Raw genomic sequence first — 25697 nt, forward strand, 5'->3', positions numbered from 1 at the left:
TTTTTGTTATTTAACTGAAATGAGAGAGAGAGAATCTAGATTTAAGACCATATTAAATAAAGGAATAGGAAAGTGAAATTTTCAGAAAAAGAGAAGAATGTTGGGATTTAGTGTGGAGGAGGAGAGACAGAGAAATAACCTTATAATTATCTCAGGAAGTTTTTAGAAGTTTTCATGGAAGGAATAATGACTATTTTTAAAAATAGGTATTTTTTTTCCTCTTAAGTGAAAAAAGAAGGGGATAGAGGAACAAATTAGCAATTATTTGTCACCCTCCAGGTGCTTTACATTAGATTACATTTTAAATCCATTTACTGAAATATAATTTATGTATGATAAACAACATTCATGTAAGTGCATAACTGATGAATTTTGACTAAGGTTTATACCTGTGAGACCACCACCACCACCACAAAATATGAAATATTTCCATTATCCCCTTAGATTTCTTTACTGACCATATTCTTTATTTACATTTCCATGTTTCATTCTTAGAAAAACCTTAGAGAAAAGGTGGAGAGGAGACCTAAGGAAATAGAAAAATAAGGAGAAAATGAAAAATTAACTGACTGTATACTAACTGTCTGTTATACTGCACTGAGTAAGTGGAAAGAAAGAGTTAAAGAGTATTGAAATATGGAAAGTCATTGAAATGGGAAGAAATCTATTGTTTTAGTTCAGGCTACTATAGCAAAACACCATAGACTGAGTGGCTTATGAGGAACAAAATGTATTTCTCATAGTTCTAAAGGCCAGAAGTCTGAGATCAGGGCACCAGCCTGGTTGGTTTCTGGGGAGTGGCTGCTTCCTGGTTTGCAGATGTACCTGGGTAGAACTTTTGACTGGCAGATTTATTGCCAGGAAGAGCTGGTAAGGAGCCAGCTATCAGACTGCAGAGACAACATATGATAGAATGAGGAGGACCTTCCTCTAGGTGTAAGCAAATTACAGACCGCAGGCCAGATTGTTTTTGTTTGACCCTTGACTTAAGAAGTTTTGTGTTTTGGAGGCTTTTTAAAGGGTTATAAAACATATTCAGAAAATTACAGAAGATCATGCCATGCATGGCAGGAAGAGCGCGTTCACTAGAGCCTCTTTTATAAGGTTGCTAATCCCATTCATGAGGGGTTCTATCCTCATGAGTTAATCACCTCACAAAGCCTCTACCTCCTAATAGTATTGTATTAGGGTTATGAAATTCAACATATGATTTTGTGGGGGCCACAGATGCTTAGTCCATAGCACTTAGGTTGTCACTCTGCTTTTGCATTTTATATAGGTGCATTTTTAGTTTATTTTCAAAGAGTGACTAATGAAAGAGAATGGGCTGCTTTGCTTGGAACTCATGCCAGGCTTAAGAATCTATTTCTTCCTAATTTCAGACTTTAATAGTGGTAGTAATTGAGAAGTTGAAACCATGCCCCACGATTCGTAATGGCTAGGAAGGAAGCAAGGCCACCATGTTGTGTGATCACAGGAGATTCTTTGAGATTAGCACTTGCTGCACAGTACAAGGTATACCCTGGAGTTATTAAACATACTGGAAGAAGGTGAAGTCAGGAGGAACAAAAGGGACCTTGAGAAAAAAGGAAGAAATATAGTGACTAAGGGTTCAGTGAAACTGAATGGCAGATAAGTTTAAAATCGTATTTTGTAAAAATAATTGCCTTCTAATAATTTTAGGACCATGTTTCTAATACAGTCCTACAGGCTATATTGCCTATCTGTAAAGGCACACTCATTTCCCATCCCAACTCATACTATTTCCTACATTCCCTATTTCTGACAATCCAACCACCTTGTCACTCACTGATTCATCTTTAACTGTCATTGAACCCTTGTCTGGTTGTCAGGTCAAAATTCTGCCTTTGCTGTAGGTCTCTCATCTTTCTAGCCCTCTGTGTTCTTACAATCATTGTGTTAGCTCATACCTTAATCCCTGATTTGTCTATAGAAATGGTTTCCTAGCCAATTTTCTTGGACCCTAATCCTCATCACTACTTCTGCTAAAATAAAACTTCGGTGACAACCTTCATACCTACCCATCTGCCACAGATACAATAAAGTTTCACCTTTTCCCATAGCTTTTAGAGACATCTACTGTTTGCCCCCAAACCACCTTTGTGATCTTCTATTCTTCCTTGGTCTGAGTTCTACCTAGAACCGTTTACTATTTATGTTAGATACATTTTGCATTTTCTCACCCTTCCTTTTCTTCCTGTCTGTTGGCATCTCACTCCAGAATACTTGCCTGGGAAGTCCCATGGACAGAGGAGCCTGGCAGACTACAGTTCATAGAGTCACAAAGAGTGGAATTGACTTGCGACTGAGTACAAACGCATGTGCATATTCAAATCCTACTTATATTTCAAGGTTGCCTCCTTCCTAATCACTCACCTCATCACAAATCAAAATCTCCTCTTCTCTGTACAGAGAAATGTGTGGAATTTATTGCCTTATATTTTGTATCACATATATACTCTCTTTATTCTACAATAAATATCCCCCATCATTCTTACCATTTAGGAAATTGCCTTGCCCATGGTAGATGACAGTTTAAATAATTATTGATTCATCTCTGAATCAGTGGTCAGTATATTTTTCTTGCGTGAAATATATAAGTAAATTAATAAAATACTTAGAAATACTACAGTGGCAATAAACAAATAGGCTTTACAAATTTAATTTACTCTTTCTTACACCTTGGTCTTTTTCCTCTGTCTCTATTTTTTATTCTTATTTGGACTTTCAAACCAGCATCCTTTGGTTTTTCTTATCTAGTTTCTTTATTTGCTTATTTAGCACAGTGATTTTCTTTTTTTAAGCTATTATTTTAAAGTTGAGGACTACATGTTATCAGTTTGTTAGTATTGAGATTTGCTCTGGAGCCTGATTCACGTACAGAATTTTAAATGGTCTGTGTCTACAAGAGAAGATTGTGGATTCTTTAATTGATAGATGTCGAGTTTTATGTATATACTTTAGTTCAGGCTTGTTATAATGAGCTGTTCAAATCTCTCATATCCTTAATAATGTCCAAATTTCTCACTAATTTTGGATCTTTAATACCATGATTTCTGTTAATTTTTGCTGAATGTATTTCAGGCAATGTTATTAAGCATATATTAATCTCTCATATCCTTAATAATTTTATCTTCATGATTTATCAGTAACTAAAGGATTATGTCCAAATTTCTCACTAATTTTGGATCTTTAATACCATGATTTCTGTTAATTTTTGCTGAATGTATTTGAGGCAGTGTTATTAAGCATATATTAATTTAGAATGGTTATGTCTTCTGGGGTGTGTGTGTGCGCGCGTATGCTTAGTCATGTCCAACTCTTTGCAACCCCATGCACTACAGCCTGCCAGGCTCCCCTGTCCATGGGATTTTCCAGGCAAGAATACTAGAGTAGGTTGCCGTTTTCTCTTCCAGGTCTTCTGGTGAAGTGTCCTTTTTTTATCATGATATAGTGAACCTTCTTCATTGCTAATATTTTTTGTCTTAATGTGTTAAACTAGCCTTCCTTTTTTTGTTACTTGACTAGTATACATTTTTCTTTCAATTTTCCAGTGTGTGTCTATAAACACATACAGTTAGTTGAACTTCACCTTTTCTGTCTTTATTGGAATGATTGAGTTTTATTTTTCCATCCTACATTCTGTTTATTTTCATTGACATGTCTTAAAATTAATGAAAAGAACAGAAAAAAATATTAGAATAAATAGTACATAATGAGTATAAGTATTATTTTGAAACTTGTGATTCAGATGTGTCAGTGTGCATGTGTTTGGAGTCACATATACTATTTTTTGATTCAGTGGCTCAGTATTGTTATTTTTTTAATTGATGGTGGTATAGTCGCTAAGTCATGTCTAACTCTTGCAACCACATGGACTGTAACCCCCCAGGCAAGAATACTGGAATAGGTTGCCTTTTGCTTCTCTAGGGGATCTTCCAGACCCAGGGATTGAACCCAGGTCTCCTGCACTGTGGATGGTTTCTTTACCAACTGAGCCACCAGGGAAACCCTATTTTTTTAAATTGGAGTATAGCTAATTTACAATGTTGTGTTACTTTCTGTTGTATAGCACAGTGAATCAGTTATACATATATCCCCACTTTTTTAGACCCATTTCCCACATGGGTCATTACATAGTACTGAGTAGAGTTCCGTTGGGCTCTATATGCATGCTCAGTCACTTCAGTCGTGTCCTACTCTTTGCGACCCTATGGACTGTAGCCCGTGAGGCTTTCTGTATGTAGGATTCTGTAGGCAAGGATACTGGAGTGGGTTGCTGTGCCTTCCTCAAGGAAATCTTCCCAACTCAAGGTTCGAACCAGAGTCTCTTGCATCTCTTGCATTGCAGGCAGATTCTTTACCCACTGAGCCACCTGGGAGGCCCCTGTGCTATATAGTAGGTCATTATTAATATTTATTTATTTTATATATGGGCTTCCCTGGTAGCTTAGCTGGTAAAGAATCGCCTGCAGAGCAGGAGATCCTGGTTTGATTCCTGGGGTGGGAAGATCCCCTGGAGAAGGGATAGGCTACCCACTCCAGTATTCTTGGGCTTCCCTGGTGGCTCAGCTGGTAAAGAATCTGCCTGCAATGCGGGAGACATGGGTTCGATCCCTGGGTCAGGAAGATCCCCCCGAGGAAGGCATGGCAACCCACTCCAGTATTCTTGCCTGGAGAATCCCCATGGACTGAGGAGTCTGGCAGGCTACAGTCCATGGGGTTGCAGAGTCAGACACAACTGAGCAACTAAGCACTGCACAGCATTTTCTATATAGTAATATATATATTGTTGTTGTTGTTCAGTTGCTAAGTTGTGTCCAGCTGTTTGTGACCCTATGGACTGTAGAATGCCAGGCTTCTCTGTCCTTCACCAACTCCCAGAATTTGCTCAAATTCATGTCCGTTGAGTCAGTAATGCTATCTAACAATTTCACCCTCTGCAGCCTCCTTCTTCTTTTGCCTTCAATCGTTCCCAGCATCAGTCTTTTTCAATGAGTTGGCTCTTGGCATTACATGGCCAAAGTATTGGAGCTTCAGCTTCAGCGTCAGTACTTCCAGTGAATAGTCAAGAATTGACTGGTGTGAACTCCTTGCAGTCCAAAGGACTCTCAAGAGTCTTCTCCAGCACAGTTCAAAAGTGTGTATGTGTTATGCCCTTTTCCTCTTGCCTTCAATCTTTCCTAACATCAGGGTCTTTTCCAGTGAGTCAGTTCTTCACATCAGGTGGCCAAAGTGTCGGAGCTTCAGCTTCAGCATCAGTCCTTCCAATGAATATTCAGGGTTGATTTCCTTTAGGATTGACTGCTTTGATCTAACTACTGTCCAAGGGATTCTCAAGTCTTCTCCAACACCACAGTTCAAAAGCATCAATTCTTCGGTATTCAGCCTCCTTTATGGTCCAACTCTCACATCCATACATGACTACTGGAAAAACCATAGCTTTAACTATATAGACCTTTGTCAGCAAAGTGATGTCTCTGCTTTTTAGTACACTGTCTAGGTTGGTCTTAGCTTTTCTTCTAAGGAGCAAGTATCTTTTAATTCTGTGGCTGCAGTCACCATCCACAGTGATTTTGGAGCCCGAAACTGAAATCTGGCAGTTTCCACTTTTCTCCCATCTATTTGCCATGAAGTGATGGGATCGAATCCCATGATCTTCGTTTTTTGAATGTTGAGTTTTAAGCCAGCTTTTTCACTCTCCTTTTTCACCTTCAAGAGGCTCTTTAGTTCCTCTTTGCTTTCTGCCATTAGGGTGGTATTATCTGCATATCTGAGTTTGTTGATAATTTCTCCTGGCAATATTGATTCCAGCTTGTGAAGTCATCTAGCCCCGTATTTCACATGATGTACTCTGCATATAAGTTAAGTAAGCACAGCTACAATATATAGCCTTGACATACTCCTTTCCCAATTTTGAACCAGTCCTTTTTTCCATGTCCAGTTCTAACTATTGCTTCTTAAATTGCATATAGATTTCTCAGGAGGCAGGTAAAGTGGTCTGGTATTCCCATCTCTTCAGAAATATTCCATAGTTTTTGTTGTGATCCATACAGTAAAAGGCTTTAGCGTAGTGAATGAAACAGAAGTAGATGTTTTTTTGGAATTCCCTTGCTTTTTCTGTGATCCAATGGATGTTGGCAATTTGATCTCTGATCCTCTGCCTTTTCTAAATCCAGCTTATACATCTGAAATTTCTTGGTTCACATAGGGTAAAGCCTAGCCTGAAAGATTTTGAACATAATCTTGCTAGCACATGAAATGAGTGCAACTGTACGATAATTTTAACATTCTTTGGCATTGCCTTTCTTTGGTATTGGAATAAAAGCTGACCTTTTCCAGTCCTGAGGCCACTGCTGCGTTTTCCAAATTTGTTGGCATATTGAGTACAGCACTTTAACAGCATCATCTTTTAGGATTCTAGTTAGCTCAGCTGGAATTCCATCAGCTCCACTAACTTTGTTCATAACCACATTTCCTAAGGCCCACTTGACCTCACACTCCAGGATGTCTGGCTCTAGGTGAGTGATCATACCATTGTGGTTATCTGGGTCATTAAGAGCTTTTTTGTACAGTTCTTCTGTATATTCTTGCCACCTCTTCTTAATCTCTCTATTCTGTTAAGTCTTTGCTATTTTTGTCCTTTATTGTGCCCTCTTTGCATGAAATGTTCCCTTTGTATCTCCAATTTTCTTAATGAGATCTCTGGTCTTTCTCATTCTATTGTTTTCCTCTGTTTCTTTGCATTGTTCACTTAAAAAGGATTTCTTATTTCTCCTTTCTATTCTCTGGAACTCTGCATTCAATTGGGTTTATCTTTCCCTTTCGCTTCTCTTCTTTTCTCAGCTATTTGTAAGGCCTCCTCAGACAACCACTTTGCCTCCCTGCATTTCTTTTTCTTGAGGATGGTGTTGGTCACCACCTCCTGTACAATGTTACAGATCTCTGTCCATAGTTCTTCAGGCACTCTTATTGGATCTAATCCCTTGAATCTATTCATCACCTCTACTGTATAATCATAAGAGGTTTGATTTAGGTTGTATGAATGGCCTAGTGGTTTTCCCTACTTTCTTCAGTTTGAGCCTGAATTTTATAATAAAGAGTTGATGATCTGAGCCACAGTAAGCTCCCGGTCTTGTTTTTGCTGACTGTATAGAGCTTTTCCATCTTCAGCTGCAAATACTGTAATCAATTTGATTTCAGTGTTGACGACCTAGAGATGTCCATGTGTAGAGTCACCTCTTGTGTTGTTGGAAGAGGGTGTTTGCTATGACCAATGCGTCAATGCATTCTCTTGCCAAAATTCTGTTAGCTTTTGCCCTGCTTTATTTTGTGCTCTAAGGCCAAACTAGACTGTTACTCCAGGTATCTCTTGACTTCCTACTTTTACATTCCAGTCCTCTATGATGAAAAGGACATCGTTTTTGGTGTTAGTTCTAGGAGGTCTTGTAGGTCTTCATAGAATCGTTCAACTTCATCTTCTTCTGCATCAGTGCTTGGGGCATAGACTTGGAATACTGTGATGTTGAATGGTTTGCCTTGGAAACCAATCCAGATCATTTCTGTCATTTTTGAGATTGCAACCAAGTACTGCATTTCAGACTCTTTCGTTGACTATAAAGGGCTTCACCATTCCTTCTAAGGGATTCTTGCCCACAGTAGTAGATATAGTGGTCATCTGAATTAAATCCACCCATTCCCATCCATTTTAGTTCACTGATTCCAAAAATGTCAATGTTCACTCTTCCATCTCCTATTTGATCACATCCAATTTACCTTGATTCATGGACCTAACATTCCAGGTTCCTATGCAATATTATTCTCTTATTACCTTTTAAATATCTGAAAAGTCTGTATCTATAGTGATGGTCACCTTTTAATTTCTGATATAAATGCTTTGTGTTTTTTCTTTTTTTCCTAGAGGTTTATTTATTATTTTTTTCAACACCAGTTTTAAGCTTTTTTTATTTTTCTCAATTGCATTTTTGTTTCCTATTTCATTGATTTTTTTTTCCCAATGAAACTTTTAAATTAGTAATTAATTTATCTTAGTCCCCATCCCAAATCACATAACTTCACATCAGTTCAGCCCTTAGCCTGAGCCTTATGACCAGTTGTTTTTATGTTAGATAAATTAAAGATAGTAGTCAGCTTTTTCCATTTAACATTATCTCATAAATGCTTTTTTTAAATTGCCTTATCTCTTGATGTCATTTCTAATGAAGTATGGTTGACATGCAACATTCCATTCATTTCAGATGTATAGCATAATGATTTGACATTCATATGTGTGAATGTCTGTGTCCTTAAGTTAGGGAAGTTTCAGTCATTGTTTCTTTGCATAAGCTTTCTGCCCCTTTTTCTCTTGCTCTTCTCCTTCTGAGACCCCTATAATGTCAATTTTCTTGTATTTGATGCTGTCCCATTGGTCCTTTAAGCTGTCTTCTCTTTTTAAAATCTTTTTTTTTCCTGCTCTGTTTTGGTGAGTTCCACAGAGTGTCCTGTACCCTAGAACACTATTTCTCCTTCATCTAGTCTGCTGTTGAACCCCTCCAGTGTATTTGTTTTTTGGGAGAAGGTAAAGGCAACCCACTCCAGTACTCTTGCCTGGAAAATCCCATGGGTGGAGGAGCCTGGTAGGCTGCAGTCTATGGGGTTGGGAAGAGTTGGACACGACTGAGCGACTTCACTTTTCACTTTCATGCATTGGAGAAGGAAATGGCAACCCACTCCAGTGTTCTTGCCTGGAGAATCCCAGGGACGGGGGAGCCTGGTGGGCTGCCGTCTATGGGGTCTCACAGTCTGACATGACTGAAGTGACGCAGCAACAGCAGTGTATTTTTTTAGTTCATTTATTGTATTCTTCAGCTCTCTGACTTCTATTTGGTGCTTTCTTATATTTTCTGTTTCTTTGTTGAAGTTATCTCTGTGTTTATCCTTTCTTCTTCCAAGTTTGGTGTCTTTATGACTATTACTTTTAACTGTTTGGTAGGTAAACGACTTATCGCCATTTCACTTAGGGTTTTTTGTTTTTTGTTTTCCTGGAGTTCAGCTTATTCTTTCATTTGGAACATATTCCTCTGTTTCCTCATTTTGGTTGACTCTGTATTTGTTTCTATGTGTTAGGCAAGATAGCTCTTGCTCCCAATTTTGAAGGAGTGGCCTTGTGTAGGAGATGAACCTTATTGTTTAACTTTGCCCTGGATGTTTATAGTCTCTTCAGCTGCCTTGCTATGGTTTCAGACCTGTGAGGCTTGGAAATGCATTCCCCTCTGGCCAAGAGAGCCTGACAGTCAAGGGGCATCCCCCCGGCGAGAGGGCTCCACGTGACTACCGGTTCTGGCAGGACTTAGGGAGAAGCCCTGGGAATGGGACACTTGCCTGTCGCCTCTGTCAGGTTAGTGCCTGCATTTATTTCTTATAAATTACTTAAGGATATTTCCTGACACATAGTGAACAATCAACAAATATTTGTGGAATGAATAAGCAGCTCTGTACATATGGAGTGGAGTTCTCGTTTCAGTTTTTTTCTTAGGATAACTTTCTGGGCCTGGAATAAACAGTCATAGCGTATATATTCTTGCCTGGAAAATTCCATGGAAAGAGGAGCCTGGTGGGACACAGTCCTTGGGGTTGCAAAAGAATTGGACAGGACTTAGCGACTAAATAACAACAACAAGGTAACAACGTATTTTCATAGCAGACAGTGTTGAGTTTTGTTTAAGAATACAGGGTCTAGGAATTGGTGATGGACAGGGAGGCCTGGCGTGCTGCGATTCATGAGGTCGCAAAGAGTCAAACACGACTGAGCGACTGAACTGAACTGAACTGAACTGACTTCAGCATAGCTGTGAAACTGTCTTTGCCCATACAAGCTGTATGCTTGTGGACTATTTGCCTCACTTCTTTGACTTACATTTGACTCAGCTATGAAATTTGGGAAACAAACTCCTCTTGCCCAAAGATGTTATGAAAAATTTAAGCACAAGTAGTGTTGGCTAATATCTGCTCGTTAATTCTTTTTTGCACTTTCTTTGGGTTTGATTTTCTCTTCATTCTTTAGCTCTTTGAACTCATCATTGGACGTTACTGCTTACACAATGCTGAAGCATATAACTGTGTATAAATCTGCACATGTATGAAATCACTTATCTGTAAAGTAAATTCCTAGAGGTAAGATTTCAGGGTTGAAGGTACATACTTTTGTGATTTTAATAGGTGTTGTCAAATAGTTCTCTATGGGGATTATAATACTATTTTGAACTCCCACCAGTAATGTATTTGAGTAACTGTTTCCATTACAACAGAGTTGTCAAACTTCTGGAGTTTTGCAAATATGGATTAAAACCATAGTATCTCAGTGTTCTTTTCATTTATATTTTCCTAATTATAAGTAAAGTCAGACATCTTTCATTGCTTAAATACTAGTTATCTTTTTTGATAAATGTTTGTTCACATATTTGCTTATTTTTTAAACTTGGGTCATTGATCCTTTTTATTTATAGAATGTGTCTTATATTGGGGAGGTTAGCCTTTTATGCGGAGAAGGCGATGGCACCCCACTCTAGTACTCTTGCCTGGAAAATTCCATGGACAGAGGAGCCTGGTAGGCTGCGGTCCATGGGGTCGAGAAGAGTCAGACACGACTGAGCGACTTCACTTTCACTTTTCAGTTTCATGCATTGGAGAATCCCAGAGAGCCTGGTGGGCTGCCGTCTATGGGGTTACACAGAGTCGGACACGACTGAAGTGACTTAGCAGCAGCAGCCTTTTATGTATAATATTAATTTAAAATAATTATTTATAGTTTATTATGTTTCTTTTTACCTACCCTACGGTGTTTACTTTTCCATGCAGTAGTTCCTTTATTTGTCTGCAGTCAAAATTTTCAGTCTTCTGTCTTTTTTCTTAAACTTCAAATTTGAGTCATACTTAGAAAAGTCTTTCTTACTCCAAGGTTATAACGAATTTTCTCATGTTTGTTTCAGGTTCTTTTTTAAAAGTTAAAAATTTATTCTACTTAGAATATGTATATGGTCCAGATTTATCTTCTTCAATAAAACTACCCAGTCCTCTCAACAGTATTGATTTAATGTCATAATTCCCATTAGAATGTCATCCTCATAAGGACAAGAACTTTTACTCATGTTTACTGCTGGAATTGTGCCTGAAACATAATAGATACTCAGTATTTATTAAATGCTTGAATTCCTCTACTGATTTGAAATGACAGCTTTGTTATATACTAAGTTTCAAATGTAAGTATTTGAATTTTTTCTGGAATTTCTCTCATTTTCCTTTGGCCTGTTCATGCGCCAATAGCAACTTCTTTTAATTGTTGGATCTTTATAGTGAGATTTAATATATAGTAAGACTAGGTTTTGCATCAGAACACCCCAACCACCCTTGATTTTTAATTTTTTCATATGAACTTTTAGAATTAATTTATCTGTCCAGAAAGAAAGACTGTGGATTTTTTTGAGTGGGGTTGCATTAAATTGATTCACATAAGGACAGTTATTTTTTATTAATTGCATTAAATTGATACATTCATGTAAGGAAAAAAATTTTATATAGTGCTGAGTCTTTTTATCCAAGAATAATACATGTCTTCTTACTTATTCAAATTCCCTTTTGTGTCCTTTAGGGGTGTTTTAAAAACATTTTATATAAATTTTGCACATTTCTCTAGTTTTTTCCTATAGATTTTATGTTTTGCTGCAAATATAAATCATTTTACACGTAAACTTAATAAATATCATGTTACTCCTATATTTAAAACTCTTCAATGACTTTCCATTTCACTCACATAAAGACCAGAGGCTTAAATGGCTGTCATATTTCTCTACCCTCATATCCTGTTCCTCTCCTCTTGTTCCGTCTGCTTCAGCCACGCTGACATCCTTAGTGTTCCCCAATGCCAAGAAAGTTCCTGACTTTAAGACAATGTCCTGGTTTTCCCTTCTGTGATAGAATGCTCTTCCTCAAGACATCCTCATGGCTAACTCCCTCATCTCACTCATCTCTTCACTGCCAACTTCTGGACCACTATTTAAAAATGAAACCTATTCTTCTCCCATTTCCTTTCTTCCTTTATCCGCATCTCTTATTATCTACTAACATTCTATCTGATTTTTTATTTATTTTTAAAATAATTTTTATTTATTTTATTTTTGCTGGTGCTGGATCTTCATAACTACACGGACTCTTCTCTGATGGTGACAAGCAGGGGCTACTCTCTACTTGTGGCGCATGGGCTTTTCATTGCAGTGGCTTCCCTTGTTGCAGAGGCTCTAGGATGCGCGGACTTCACTAGCTGTGGCACATGGGCTCAGTAGTTGTGGCTCCTGGGCTCTAGAGCACGGGCTGATTAGTTGTGGCACACAGGCTTAGTTACTCCATGGCATGTGAGATCTTCCCAGATCAGGGATCAAACCTGTGTCTCTTGCATTGGCAGGCAGATTCTTTATCACTGAGTCACCAGGAAAGCCCTTGTTTACTTTTCAGTTCAGTTCAGTTGCTCAGTCGTGTCCAACTCTTTGCGACCCCATGAATCGCAGCACGCCAGGCCTCCCTGTCCATCACCATCTCCTGGAGTTCACTCAGACTCACGTCCATCGAGTCCGTGATGCCATCCAGCCATCTCCTCCTGGGTTGTCCCCTTCTCCTCCTGCCCCCAATCTCTCCCAGCATCAGAGTCTTTTCCAATGAGTCAACTCTTCTCATGAAGTGGCCAAAGTACCAGAGCTTCAGCTTTAGCATCATTCGTTCCAAAGAAATCCCAGGGTTGATCTCCTTCAGAATGGACTGGTTGGATCTCCTGGTAGTCCAAGGGACCCTCAAGAGTCTTCTCCAACACCACAGTTCAAACGCATCAATTCTTCAGCACTCAGCCTTCTTCACAGTCCAACTCTCACATCCATACATGACCACAGGAAAAACCATAGCCTTGACTAGATGGACCTTAGTCGGCAAAGTAATGTCTCTGCTTTTGAATATACTATCTAGGTTGGTCATAACTTTTCTTCTAAGGAGTAAGCGTCTTTTAATTTCATGGCTGCAGTCACCATCTGCAGTGATTTTGGAGCCCAAAAGAATAAAGTCTGACACTGTCTCTACTGTTTCCCCATCTATTTGCCATGGAGTGATGGGACCAGATGCTGTGATCTTCGTTTTCTGAATGTTGAGCTTTAAGCCAACTTTTTCACTTCCTCTTTCACTTTCATCAAGAGGCTTTTTAGCTCCTCTTCACTTTCTGCCATAAGGGTGGTGTCATCTGCATATCTGAGGTTATTGATATTTCTCCCACCAATCTTGATTCCAGCTTGTGTTTCTTCCAGTCCAGCCTTTCTCATGATGTACTCTGCATAGAAGTTAAATAAGCAGGGTGACAATATACAGCCTTGACGTACTCCTTTTCCTCTTTGGAACCAGTCTGTTGTTCCATGTCCGGTTCTAACTGTTGCTTCCTGACCTGCATACAGGTTTCTCAAGAGGCAGGTCAGGTGGTCTGGTATTCCCATCTCTTGAAGAATTTTCCACAGTTGATTGTGATCCACACAGTCAAAGGCTTTGGCATAGTCAATAAAGCAGAAATAGATGTTTTTCTGGAACTCTCTTGCTTTTTCCATGATCCAGCGGATGTTGGCAATTTGATCTCTGGTTCCTCTGCCTTTTCTAAAACCAGCTTGAACATCAGGGAGTTCACGGTTCATGTATTGTTGAAGTCTGGCTTGGAGAATTTTAAGCATTACTTTACTAGCGTGTGAGATGAGTGCAATTGTGCGGTAGTTTGAGCATTCTTTGGCACTGCCTTTCTTTGGAATTGGAATGAAAATGGACCTTTTCCAGTCCTGTGGCCACTGCTGAGTTTTCCAAATTTGCTGGCATATTGAGTGCAGCACTTTGACAGCATCATCTTTCAGGATTTGAAACAGCTCAACTGGAATTCCATCACCTCCACTAGCTTTGTTCATAGTGATGCTTTCTAAGGCCCACTTGACTTCACTTTCCAAGATGTCTGGCTCTAGATGAGTGATCACATCATCATGATTATCTGGGTCGTGAAGATCTTTTTTGTACAGTTCTTCCGTGTATTCTTGCCACCTCTTCTTAATATCTTCTGCTTCTGTTAGGTCCAGACCATTTCTGTCCTTTATTGAGCCCATCTTTGCATTACTTTATTGTTTACTATCTCCCCAGGATCAATTATAAACTCTGTGATTTTTTAAATTTAAAAATTTAAGAATTTTTTTTAAATTCAGTGATGTTTCCCATAGATCTAGAACAAGTGCTCAATAATTATCTTTCAAATGAATGGATGCCCAGCTATTCTGCTAAATTCTTTTATTGTTTGTAATATTTTTTCAGTTGATTCTCTTGTTTTTCTCATCATGTACAATGGAAAACTGATAGAGTGATCTGGTACCCAATTCAAGCATTATATTTTCTATAAAGCTTTTCCAAGTAGAATTAACTGGCCTCCATTTACACTCTCTGGCAGAGACTGTTAGTGTTCAATAAATATCTCTGGGGTCTTCTACATTTCCCAGCCCCACTTGTCGATAGGTTGGATCCATAAGATTGAGTTCTGGGACAGAGTGTTAATGGAAGGGATTCAGGCCACTTCCAAACCTGGCCCCAGACAACTGTTTCCTGAAAAACTCCAGCCTGTCTTTTTCCTACCTCAGTGACCTTGGAGGCCATGTTTTCAAGGTAGTAGATTAAAGTGATGGAGAAGGACTGCCTGTGAATAAAACACTTTTCTTGTATTAAGCCACCAGTTTGAGGATTACCCTAAACATCAGCTAGTAATTATATTCTCATGTACTCAGACATGTTTTAGACATCTTTATGACTATGTCACTTAAATGACTTCTGTATATGCTGCTCCCTAATAGAATAATAAGCACCTTAGAGGAAATGCATCCTCTTACTTGTCTTTGAATTGCCTCCATCCAGTATAAGTCCTGGAATATAATAAATGCTAAAAGAAAAAAAAATTTCTTGGTAAAATGTTGATGAGGAAAACCAGGATAGAGAAGAATTTGGAAATCTTATCACTGAAAAATAGGGATATTTAATACCAAGTAATCAAAGCTAAGATATAATAAATTCTGTGAGGAAGATGTTTACAATAGATAGGATTTGAAAATAAAAGTTATTTGTGATTTTCTACAGAGATGTATTGAATTGTTTTTTTTGCCCTTTTTTCGTTTACACATTTCCTTCTCTCATTAAGTTAATAATAAACCAGTGCTTCTAAAAAATCTTAGAAAATTTTCTTTGTCTAATAAAGTATTAGAATGGGAAGGGCTCAAATGAGGGAAAGGCCATGAAAAGAAGCCTTAAAAATATCATTAAATTAATTTTGTCAGTTTTACACCTGCCTCATCCTTTTTACAAAGCATCTGAACCAATATGTGTTAAATAGAAATTTAAAATATAGAGCTAATTATGGCTATCAAGAAAAAATGTGTAAATCTTATATTTATAGATCTTTATGATGTAATTCTTATAACACATTTCACTGGGAATATTTGAGGTTTGATCTAGGACCTGTTCATTCTTCGTTCTGATACAACCATTTTATCTGATTTCTACCAAGACAGTACAAGCAGATGTAGTAATAACAAATGTAATATTGAGATCTAATACTATCATTATGTAGGTGAACAATTCACTAGTTGCTGTAAAAATAAATTATTATAAACAAGAATTGGGCACTATTTTCCAGTTTTGTGAATGAATCTCTTTTCTGTTACTTATCTCTTTTCTGTTACTTATAAGGGGTAGCTTATGTCAAGGACTATATCTGAATTCCTGACCTTTCACTAATGTTTTCTTTTGTCAGCAGTATCTCGTTATGCCACTGTCTTATGTAATCAAGCACGACTGTTAAAAGCAAAACTAAGTTTTTTAATAATACAAAGATTTACATTTCAAACTCTTGTAATTAAAAAGAAAATGAACTACTCAGTAAAGTTTGTACACCTAGGCCATAAAATAAGTAGCCTTATGAAATACTGGTCTCCATGCTTTCAAACCTAATTATGCACAGTGTGACATGTGTGTATCTGTCCTGTCTGACTCTTTGTGAGTCTTTGTGACGCTGTGGACTGTAGCCCACCAAGCTCCTCTGTCTATGGGATTTCCCAGACAAGAATACTGGAGTGGATAGCCATTTCCTTCTCCAGGGGAACTTCCTGACCCCGAGATTGAACCCAGGTCCCCAGCATTGCAGGCAGATTCTTTACCTTCTGAGCTGCCAGGGAAGCCCCATGCATAGCATGGCGGGGGGAGGGAGTTCTCATCTCTCATGAACACAAACTGGGCCTGTAGAGACTAATAACTAAAATAACCATTCCAGTGTATTAATTTTTGAGTGGTAGTTAACACAGACTTGAGTTAATGTGAGTCACGTATTTTCTCTGTGTAGACTGTTACACATGGGAAGTCAAGTTTATAATTAGAAGATTGTTTAGGGAATATAGAATGGAAACAAAATTATATAAATTGGATTTGTCACTAGCCTGGTGCATTCATTTCCATAAGAGGAATAATCTTACCTAGGACTGTAATACTTGAAGTCTGCCCCATAACTTCTTTATTAGTGCTTAGATGAGTACTGCTGAAGTTTGCCTCTTGTGCTCTTTGCCCCTGGCTTTCTCTTACTGACCAACAGCTCCTCAGATTGACAGGCTTTTTCTTTAGATATGTTAATATATATACAGCCATTCTCCATTTTTTGAAGGACCTTGGATTTGTTCATCTCTGCTTCATAGACTTTATAATTTAGCTTTTGTTAAATAACCTTGCTTCATTCATTTATCAGTAGTGTACAGCATCTTACTTAACACAGTAAGTGTATTACTTACTTGTACTTAATGCACAGTCTAAATATAGTTGAGGTGTGTTGCAAGTATTATATATCTTATATTTTTTTTTTTCTTTGTGTCCTTGAGCCCATGACTACCAACAATATGAGTCTTGTGGCCAGTACTGTTTAAAATGACTAAACATGAAGGTAGAATTTCATTTTAATTTATAAGCCTTTTAACTACCTCTGTATTATATTTTTAGTTTTTGCTCCAAGAATATACACAGGTTTAACTTCACAGTTAATATAATCATGACTAATTTTCACTTCATATAAGATGCAGAAATCTTGCCAACCATGTTGTTCCACTTGTTTCCCTATTCCTTATGCCGTCATTATCCTAAGCAATGTATCCACATAAGTCTGTAAGCTCTACAATACAGTATTTTTGTTTTTGGCTTAAATTGTCATATGTATTTTTCTAAATGGAGATTTAAGTGACACTGTTTTTTTAACTGTTTCCAGTGCTCATCATTCCTTTCTATAGATTTGTCTCCATCTAGTTATTTCCCTTAAGCCTGGAGACCTTCCTTTTTATTTTTCTTACAAAACAGGCTGCTGACCATGAGTTACCTTTTTTTCTTGTATCTAAAAATGTCTTTATATTGCCTTCAGTCTTTTTCTTAACAGCTTTATTGAGATATAATTAGCATATCATATAATTTGCCCAGTTAAAGTAAATAGTTCAATGTTTTTTCATATGTTCACAGTGTTATGCAATCAAATATCATTGTAATCTAATCTTAGGACATTTTCATCCTCTCCTAAAAGCTTCCCTGGTGGCTCAGATGGTAAAGAATCTGTGAACCTGCCTACAATGCAGAGACCAGGGTTCGATCCTTGTGTCAGGAAGATTCCCTGGAGAAGGGAACCCACTCCAGTATTGTTGCCTGGAGAATTCCATGGACAGAGGAGCCTGGGGGGCTACAGTCCATGGGATCCCAAGAGTTGGACACAACTGAGTGACTAACACATTCACTTTCACACTTAGAAGTACACCACAAACATTTGTAATTAATCCCTATCCTCCCCCACATACTTAATCTACTTTCAGTCTCATTGTCCTATTTTGGATATTTAATACAGATGGAATGAGACAATAAGGGTTATTTTGTGAATGGCTTCTTTGACTCAGCCTAAGTTGTTTTATGTTGTAGAGTTATCTATTTTGTAGCATGTCTCAGTACTTTATTTTTATCATCAAATAATGTTGTATTATGTAGATACACATTTTATTTTTCCACTTATCGGTTATTGAACCTTTGAGATTTTTCCTACTTTTGGGCATTATGAGTAGTGCTGCTGTTATTGCCTTCATATTTAAAGGGTATTTCTGCAAAATACAGAGTTCTGGGTTCAATTTTTTCCCGCACTTTAAATATTTCCTTCTACTGTCTTCTGGCCTCTATGACTTCTGATACAAAGTCAGCTATCATTCATATTACTATTTCCCCATGTGTGCTGTGTTGTTCTCTCTGATTACTTTCAAGATTTTCTCTTTTTTCCCTCCAGCCATTTAACTATGATGTGCCTAAATTTGCTTGGTATATGCCGTTTCAATATGCAAATTTATCTTTCACTAAAGTTGGGAAATTTGAGAGCATCATTTCTTTAAATATTCTTTTCCTGCCCCATTCTCTAGTTTTTCTCCTTTTGGGTTTCCAATTATAAGTATGTTGACCTTTTAATACTGTTCCATAAATCATTGGATTTTTCTTTCTTTTTAAAAAAAAATCTTTCTGCATTTTAAACAGATAGTTTGTAATGATCTGTGTTTAAGTTCACTGACCCTCCTATTATTTACAATCTGCTGTTAAGACCATCCAATCAATTTTTTATTTCATATATTATTTTATGAGTTCTAAAATTTCCATGTTAATCATTTTTTCATATTTCCTATTTTTCTGCTGAGCTATCTTATTCCTTCATTGATTATATTTTCTTTTATGTCCTTGAGCATTAAACCTCGGTATTTAAAGTTCTTGTCTGCTAATTTCAGTGTCTAGGTCATCTCAGCATCAGACTCCAGTTGATTTTTCTTTACACTGTTACTGTAGCATATATGTCCTAGTAAGGGAGGAGAAAAATCTTTTTCCTCTACCCATCTTAGGTTTATTGGTTGAGGCCTTGCAAATTAGACAGAAATTAAGAAGAGAAGAACAGAAGTTTACTAATGCATGTATTCTGAATAAATACATGAGACTGTTTGGTGATGAGTAACTCAAAGGGTTGGTTTAAACTTGGGGTTTCTATAACATCTGAACAAAAAACAATAAATCTGTAGAGAAGTGACAAGACAAGAAGAGATTTTAGACTTTAGGATGGCAAACCATGGAAAAGTAAATATATGGGGAAAACTAATGGAAGATAAACAATATTATATATGCAGATGATACCACTGTAATGGCAGAAAGTGAAGAGACACCAAAGAGCCTCTTGATGAGGGTAAAAGAAGAGAGTGAAAACCTGGCTTAAAACTCAACATTCAAAAAACCTAAGATCATGACATTTGGTCCAATCACTTCATGGCAAATAGGTTGGGAAAAGTGGAAACAGTGACAGATTTCGTTTTCTTGGGCTCTAAAATCACTGCGAATGGTGACTGCAGCTGTGAAATTAAAAATGCTGGCTCCTTGTAAGAAAAGCGATGAAAATCCTAGACAAAAGTAGAGGTATCATTTTGTTGACTGAGGTCCGTATAGTCCAAGCTATGATTTTTCCAGCAGTCATGTATGGGTGTTGGACCATAAAGAATACTGAGTGCCAAAGAATTGATGCTTTCAAATTGCGGTGCAGGAGATGACTCTTGAGAGTCCTTTGGATGGATATGAGTCTGAGCAATGCCAAAGAATGTTCAAACCACTGCACAATTGCACTCATCTCACACGCTAGCAAATTAAAGCTCAAAATTCTCCAAGCCAGGCTTCAACAGTATGTGAACTGTGAACTTCCAGATGTTCAAGCTAGATTTAGAAAAGGCAGAGGAACCAGAGATCAAATTGCCAGTATCTGTTGGAGCATAGAAAAAGCAAGGGAATTCCAGAAAAACATCTACTTCTGCTTTATTGACTACGCCAAAGCCTTGACTGTGGATCAAAAAAACTGTGCAAAATTCTTAAAGAGATGGGAATAACAGACCACCTGACCTGCCTCCTGAGAAATCTGTATGCAGGTCAGGAAGCAACACTTAGAACTGGACATGGAACAACAGACTAGTTCCAAATTGGGAAAGGAGTACATCAAGGCTGTATATTGTCACCCTGCTTACTTAACTTCTATGCAGAGTACATCATGAGAAATGCTGGGCTGGAAGAAGCACAAGCTGGAATCAAGATTGCCAGGAGAAATATCAGTAACCTCAGATATGCAGATGACACCACCCTTATGGCAGAAAGTGAAGAGGAACTAAAAAGCCTCTTGATGAAAGTGAAAGAAGAGAGTGAAAAAATTGGCTTAAAGCTCAGCATTCAGAAAACGAAGATCATGGCATCTGGTCCCATCACTTCACGGCAAATAGATGGGGAAACAGTGAGAGAATTTATTTCTTTGGGCTCCAAAATCACTGCAGATGGTGACTGCAGCCATGAAATTAAAAGATGCTTGCTCCTTGGAAGAAAAGCTATGACCAACCTAGACAACATATTAAAAAGCAGAGACATTACTTTGTCGACAAAGGTCCATGTTGTCAAAGCTATGGTTTTTCCAGTGGTCATGTATGGATGTGAGAGTTGGACTATAAAGAAAGCTGAGTGCTGAAGAATTGATGGCTTTAAACTGTGGTATTAGAGAAGACTCTTAAGAGTCCCTTGGACTGCAAGGAGATCCAACCATTCCATTCTGAAGGAGATCAGCCCTGGGATTTCTTTGGAAGGAATGATGTTAAAGCTGAAACTCCAGTACTTTGGCCACTTCATGCGAAGAACTGACTCATTAGAAAAGACCCTGATGCTGGGAAAGATTGAAGGCAAGAGGAGAAGGGGACGACAGAGGATGAGCTGGTTGGATGGTATCACCAATTCTATGTACATGAGTTTGAGCAAGCTCCAGAAGTTGGTGATGGACAGGGAAGCCTGGTGTGCTGCAGTCCATGGGGTCGCAAAGAGTAGGACACAACGGAGAGACTGAACTGAACTGAGTCTGAGCAAGCTCCAGAAGATAATGACAGACAGGGGAGCCTGCTGTGCTGTAGTCCATGCAATTACAAAGAGCAGCACATGACTTAGCGACTGAACAACAGCAGTGGAAGATAAGGACTTTAGGATTTGAACAGGCTTTTGGTCTGTGGTTTCTTTGTTAATGCAGCCCACTTAAAAGCTTACTAGGCTCTAGATGTGTCCTTGTTTCCACTTAGGTCTAGAATGTAAGTACCATAGCTGGAGATCTAAGGGGAACTGTTTTTTAACTTTAAATTTTAGGTCTTTCACTTAATGTTCTCTTAGTTTATCCTTTCCCTTCCAACTTTGCTTCTGAGCAGGCCAGCGTTGTCTGGCAAAGATATGAATAAAAGGCCCGGGGCGTGATCTTATCTCCTGCTAAGATTATTCCTTTGCAACCATCTCCTAAGTTTGCTTCAGTTTTGGTTACAAAATACATTGACATATTAAAAATTTGATAAATTTATGTGACCCAACAATTAAGCAATAGTAAAAGATATACAGCATAAATTGTTCTTTTCACCTATTTCCTACTCACAACTAATTTTAGTATTGTTTATCTTCTAACATATTTATGCATGTATAAGCCAAAACCAACCTGAGATCTTATTTTCAATCAATTTTTGCACTGTTTTCTACTTTGCTTTTTTCACTTTGTAATACATTTTAGAGACCTTTCAATGATAATACACAGAATGCTTTATAACAATTTCATAGTGTTATGTTTTATATAAGTACTATGGTGTATTTAATGAACACCTTTTGATGAACCTTTGAGTTTCTTCTCAGCGTTTGCTAATGCAACTAGTGCAGGAGTAGATAACCTTGAACGGAGAGATGCGTGCATGCTCAGTCATGTCCGACTCTGTGGAACCCCATGGACTGTAGTCCACCAGGCTCCTCTGTCCATGGAATTCTTCAGGCAAGAATACTGGAGTGGGTTGTTATTTCCTCTCCCAGGGGATCTTTCCAGCCCTTCACAGGCCACTGCAAACAAGTCAAAATGAGCCTTTCATCTTCCAGGAAGCATATGGTGCACAAAGAGATCTGCTTGCTTCTTAGTCCCCCAAGCTCTTATTTTGTAGTGTCTGCCCAATCGCAGCTTCTTTTGACATTTCTCACGTATTTTATAATCTGTAGATCACATCTTTTCAAAAAGTAGGAAGGAAGACACTTCTACTGCTTTTAAGGATGTTTTCTTGAAGTTGGAAGTTGCAGCTATCACTTTCCTACACTCTATTAGTTGGAACCTAAGTTATATGGCTTTTCCTCAGTGAATGTGGACTTTGGAAGCACAGTGTTTGTTTCATGTAGCCATGTGCCTAGCTACAATTTCTTGTAATTGGAGGAGAGAAAGGATAAAATGATAATGGAGGATAGGGGATATTTAGGTGTTTCTGCCTGTTTTGTAGTCTTATTAGGGAAAAGGAGCATTATTGTCTAAATTGTTATTGTTCAGTTGCTAAGTCATATCCAAATTACACATAATTAAATGATGAAGCATAACATGTATAACATTGGTAAGGATCAAAGGATGTTTATTTCTCAAACTAGAATATGAAACAGTGCTTCTTTTCTAACAATGATGTAAACTGAGAGGAGCCTTACTTATCCAAAAATTTTCCTAGAGAGTGTCTAAATTCTTTAGATGATTAATTGCTCTACTTGCCTTTAGTGGGAATAAATGTAGCCAGTTATTATTATCCAAGTCTAGCTAAATGTATAAAGGTCTTGAATAGTATAACTTGGTTATTTTCTATGTATTATGAGGCTCTCTGTTATATGCAAATGATCCTCCAAGGATTACACTTTGGTCATTAGTATTACTTAATATTTGAAATCAATTTATCAGAACAGAGCAAAATGTCTCTGACGGGTGGAGGCAGCAGAGAGTGGTCTGGAACGTGGGATCTTTTCTGGATATCACAGCACTAGGATGTCCTAAATACCTTTTAAGACTCAAGACTTTGGGAGTGGGTGCCATGTGGCAACAAAGCTGAAAAATGAGCTGGATATGATGCCAGAGATAATCTTGAAACACTGCCATTTTGTTTGCCAGATTTTCATACTGGGTATACTCTTCCTCATACTTTCTACTGATTTGCTGTATTTGATTATACTAATTAACATCAGTTTAAAAAAAAAAGTCACCAGAAAAAACTGTTTTGTTTATTTTGAGTCTACCTGATATTTTTCAGTACACCTCCACTATTCCTTTCACTAATCTCTGCGTTCCCTTTTAATTCTCTGGAGTCTAGATAATTTGGGAAAGCTGACAGTTTCTTATGTGCTTGGTAAAAAACCCTTGAGATGCATTCTCTTTAGTTTATGATTGTTCTGAAACTAATTTGTTTTACTACTGAACAGTTGGTTCATGTTGTCCAATTCTAGACTGTGGACTCTTTTGAAGGAAAGTTCTTTCTCATGATGTATTTTGAATAGGTTATAAGATTATCAGGTGAAAAATAGTAGAAATAGTCGATAGAATGAAATATTTTAGATACTTATACTCACAAATATTTTTCAGGAAAAAATTGTAAACTAATTGACCTATCAATAAAATAATTCTGAAAGTCTGAAACATAGTAGATATAAGACTTATAAACTACTATTAATGCTAAGGAAGATGCCTAAATTATCATATACAGTTTTATTTCAACTGAGCTCTTTGTTGTTTTATTTATTAGGAAATAGTTAAAATTCTTTAACTGTTTAATAGGAGATAGTTAAAACTATTGAGAATGAGCATATAGAGGAGGCAGGAAAAATATGTGAAGGAAGAAAAAATAATTTAGTAAATTTACTTTGACATGCAAAAGTCTGAAAAAAAATTTTTTTGGCCATGCCATGTGGCATGAAGGATCTTCCTTGACCAGGAATTGAATCTCTACCCTCTATGGTGAGCACACAGAGTTTTAACCACTGGACCACAGGAAGTCCCCAAAAGTCTAAATATTAAAATGCCATTTGTGTACATGCTCAGTTGCTCAGTTGTGTCCAACTCTTTGCGACCCCCATGGACTATAGCCCTCCAGCTTCTCTGTCCATGGGATTATCCAGGCAAAAATACTGGTGTGGTTTGCCATTTCCTCCTCCAGGGGATCTTCCTGATCCAGGGATCAAACCTGCATCTCCTGCACTGGCAGGTAATTCTTTACCACTGAGCCACCTGGGAAGCCCAAAATGTGTTTATATTCAGCTTTATCGATTTCTTATTTAAGCTATTAATATAATACCCAGAAGTGAAATGTATCATAGTTGGGTGATCATTTTTGTTCACTTTTTTTTGATCAGTATTGTACAAATCTGATTCTATATAATCATGATTTGAACAGGAAATATTACCTCTTTAATACAGTGTAACCTTTTAAACCAGATTTAAATTTCAACTATATTGATCTTGACAAATAATACTTATAAAATGGTCCCAAGATAAAATTATTTGTGTGTTCTCACTATAAACCTACATATTTAGATAAACTTAATTAAAACAGAAAATTGTATTTCCCACATAATAAACTGCTTGGAAATACAGAAGTAAGATATGTCTGTGGGTACATATAATTGTATTTTATATGCATAGCAAAAGTTAGCCCAACTACAAAGAAAATGGTGTGTGTGTGTGTGTCAAAATCCATTCAATTTGGAGATAAGAAAAGAATAATATAAAGAGTTTTGCTGATATAAGCATAGGCTAATGCTATTACTGCCTAACTATAGCTATGCTGAGCTATTCCACTATTATTCAGGTGTCAGCGTTTCTATTGTGGACATAGGACATTGTCATTATAACAATCTACTGTAATTTATAGTCTAAAATAAAAGGATACTATTGTTTTTGAACGTCAACTGAGAATGTTAATACAATAGGAAGAAAATACAGCACAAGGTTTAGATTTTCAGTCCCATTATTCAGCTTTTTACTCACTTTTTGAGAAAATGTATATGTAACTATCTGAAACTTCTTAAAGAAATTTCAGAAAAATGAGTAATTATTATACATCTTCATAGATTCATATGTATATAGTATATTTTGTAGTTATTCAGATCCTGTATATAATTACTCCAGTTTTGCAAATAAATTCCAGGAATCCACATACCAGGCTTTCGTTTAGTGCATTTAGTGTTTTTCCATTCATTCATTTCCTTCTCAGAATTTCTCTGATAACACCATTCTTTAAAGTAGGCAAACAATAAGCAGTCAAGTCACAGCTTGTATTCAGGAGTTTGTTGGATCACTGGATTGCAGCTCATTGAAAAAGACTCTGATGCTGGGAAAGATTGGGAGCAGGAGGAGAAGGGGGCAAAGAGGATGAGATGGTTGGATGGCATCAGTGACACAATGGGCATGAGTTTGAGCAAACTTCCAGAAACAGTGAATGACAGGGAAGCCTGGTGTGTTGCAGTCCATGTGGTCGCAAAGAGTCAGGTATGACTTAGCAACTGAACAACAAAAACAAACATTATTGACCGCCTTGATATGCCAAATGCTTTAAAATACATGATCTCATTGGATCATTCCAAAGTCCACTTTTAGATGGGTGTGAGGCCCCAAGTTTGAGTAACTTATTTCAGGCCACTAGCCCTTTCTACTATTATATACACCTTCTTGGGCTTCCCTGGTGGCTCAGAGGTTAAAGTGT

General features: G+C 37.5%; 2 protein-coding genes across 14 annotated transcripts in view; both read left to right on the forward strand.

The window, feature by feature from the left end:
• NRG4 (neuregulin 4) overlaps nt 1–25697 on the forward strand; it is a 103920-nt gene that overhangs the window by 49989 nt on the left and 28234 nt on the right. The gene's annotated exons all lie outside the window — the stretch shown is intronic.
• Nucleotides 1–25697, forward strand: part of LOC120875501 (HIG1 domain family member 1A, mitochondrial-like) — a 61192-nt gene that overhangs the window by 7261 nt on the left and 28234 nt on the right. Inside the window, 1 exon segment of the mRNA XM_040257355.1 lies at nt 9265–9418. The gene's annotated coding sequence lies outside the window, so the exon portion shown is untranslated.

This window comes from Oryx dammah, unplaced genomic scaffold, assembly GCF_014754425.2.
Source record: "Oryx dammah isolate SB20612 unplaced genomic scaffold, SCBI_Odam_1.1 HiC_scaffold_16, whole genome shotgun sequence".
Taxonomy (NCBI): Eukaryota; Metazoa; Chordata; class Mammalia; order Artiodactyla; family Bovidae; genus Oryx; species Oryx dammah.